Raw genomic sequence first — 2,894 nt, 5'->3', positions numbered from 1 at the left:
CAGGCAACAAAAGTATCGCCACTGCTAATGGCGAACTGCAGTTGCTTTGTAGTTGCATGTGTGGACTCCTAGTTTTCGGTGGCGCCATTTACGAAGCGCAACTTTTGTCACGCCACAAAAAGTTGAACTTGGTTCTACTTTGTTGCACCATTTTGCCTTCTCCACAATCGATAACGTCATTCGATTGCTACTTCGCGGCTGGATTCAAACCTTTCTAGTGAGTATTCGTTCGCAGATAGTGCTTTTGTTTGTGTGTTTGTTATTAATATGTCGAAAAACTGGTCAACAGCGACAATTATGAGCTTCTTGGAGGTGTATCAAGAACGAGAATGCCGTTGGAACCACAAAAGCGAATCATACAAAGACAGAAGTTTGAGAGATGCTACACTAATTGAAATAGTAAACAGTATGCGTGAATATGTACCTGGCATTCATGTAGTTACAACAAAATTAAAAATTCGAAGCATTCGAAATGCTTACATGAATGAACATAAAAAAAGTACTGAAATCACTTAAGAGTGGTGCGTCTACAGATGGTATTTATAAACCCAGCCTTGCTTCGTTTGAAGCTGCAGACCGGTTCTTAAAACATGTAGTCGAGACAAGAGACACGAGAAACAGTTTGGTAAGTAATATTTTACATTTATTATGTTTCCAAAACATCTTATTTAGTAACATGTACAGCCGTTTAATCCGTTTCTTTGTTGTTAACTCTTCGCTCAGTTCTAATGCCACAATTTGCGCTACAACATTAACGCAGGCCCGAATCATTTCAGCTGAGACAGGTGACGCCATTTTGTAAACTGCGCAGTTACGAAGAATTTGTGGCGTCCTGTGTGAACGGTAGCTCACAGCGCCACTCCAGAATGACTTGACTTGTGGCGATACTTTCGTTGCGTGTGTGAACCCGGCTTTAGGTGGTGTATTGACTGTAGATATTCCTGTTTCATCGCAACTGAATATGCGACCTGGTGTAAGTTCATATTTTTCAGAAATAGACTTGAGGTTATTTAAAAAGAGATCAACATTTGGTTTTTTAAACTGGTTGCTCGCCCTAAACTTGTTTCTTCTGGGGCCCTCATCGATATAGTTCCTTGTATCGTCCCATAAAGCCTTTGAACCAATCATGTCCTGCCATTTTGTTGCTTCCCAAGATTTAGGAATTTTTCAGTGTAAAGCACAAGCATATTGGTAGCCAAGAATTCTCACCTGAATTGTCAACCTGTAATGCATTCTGCTGGCAGTAAAGATACTCCACTTTTTCTGACTCCTGATCTTTGGAAAATACCAGGCCACATACCAAAGTACTTTGAAAGACAACGCTCTCCTTATCGTCTGCTTGGGAATAATTCTGAAGATGACACTGAAATGGTGACCTGGAGAGCCCAAATGATTTTGCCACTTGTCTTATGCTATGGCCCTTGTTAACTTCTATTACAGCCTCCAAAATGAGACACTTAGCTGGAGCCATCCACTTACGGAGCATTATGTCCTGTGTCACGCAGTCAGTGTATAAGAACAGTAACTCTCATAATGATTATAGTGGGAGGAATGGGGCACTACCCCACTCCTCCCAGACAGGATGGCCCAGTCCTCACTTAGGAGCGCTTCCATACGTAAGTCAAAAACATAACTGACAAAGCTACGAAATTTTATTTGCTGATTCAGGAACATAACCAACGACCCCACATTCGAATTCACATTTTCAAGTCACTCTAAATAATGGATATTTAAAAAACAGTTGAGTTGTTTTCTGTGATGGATACTTAAATTTTAAGAGCGAAAATCGATTACGTTCTCTCCTCAGCTAACAACATGAGCTTCGTTGACCCAGATGGAACAGGAACTGCATCAGACCAATACCATCTGGTGAGGAGGTATTGCACTAACAATTCAAACAAAATAGGTGGGAAATTTGAACCGACAAAATCCTCCCATTGTACCACTCCTCCCCTACCATTCAGTTTCATTGACAGCCACCTGCTGTAGAATCTTCTAACACAGTCTGCATTCAAAGATGATGAGGTGTCTCGAACAGAATGACTTCCATGGTAGCCTGCATGAATTCCAAAAAAATCTGTGCTGCGAAACTCATCTCGTGGATTTCTCACATAATATCCTAAAGGAATGGATCAAGGCAGTCAGGTAAATGCAGTATTCTTGAGTTCCGAAAAGCATTTGAGTCTGTACCATAGCTACAAAAGTATAATGTAGGGGAGTGCTGAGTGAAATTTGTGGCTGGATTAAGGACTTCACGGTTGGGAGGACACAACATGTTATCTTGGTTCAGATGGCTCTTAACACTATGGGACTTAGCTTCTGAGGTCATCAGTCCCCTAGAACTTAGAACTACTTAAACCTAACTAACCTAAGGACATCACACACATCCATACCCGAGGCAGGATTCGAACCTACGACCATAGCGGTCGCGCGGTTCCAGACGGTAGCGCCTAGAACCGCTCGGTCACTCTGGCCGGCCTGTTAGCTTGGATGGAGATATTTCACAGTAGAATATTGTTCTTGTAGTAAAACATGAAAACATGATACAGCGCCGTTCGACAAGTGAGCCATCTTTATGCACAGAAACTTAATAGGAGAAGACGATCGCTAGCCGTCTTCCAGTTAAGTATGGCTTTTAATGTTGGGAGTCTCCGAAGAGATGCTCGGCCCGACTTCGAGTGCAGCTCCTTTCATTTCAGCAGACAGATTGCGTCTTTAAGGGAATTGGGATGTGACAGGAAAGAAAGGAATTCCGAAGGAATGGCTGTGGCCTATAATAAGAGACCAATCGCGGCATTTACCTGAACTGTAAATGGGAAAATCCTGTTAACGGTTGCCGACGGGTGAATTCGAATCACCTCGCCTCCCGAATCCAGGGATTGCTAGCTCAGCAT

The sequence above is a fragment of the Schistocerca americana genome, chromosome 1 (genome assembly GCF_021461395.2).
Source record: "Schistocerca americana isolate TAMUIC-IGC-003095 chromosome 1, iqSchAmer2.1, whole genome shotgun sequence".
Taxonomy (NCBI): Eukaryota; Metazoa; Arthropoda; class Insecta; order Orthoptera; family Acrididae; genus Schistocerca; species Schistocerca americana.
Note: the sequence above shows the minus strand (reverse complement) of the source record.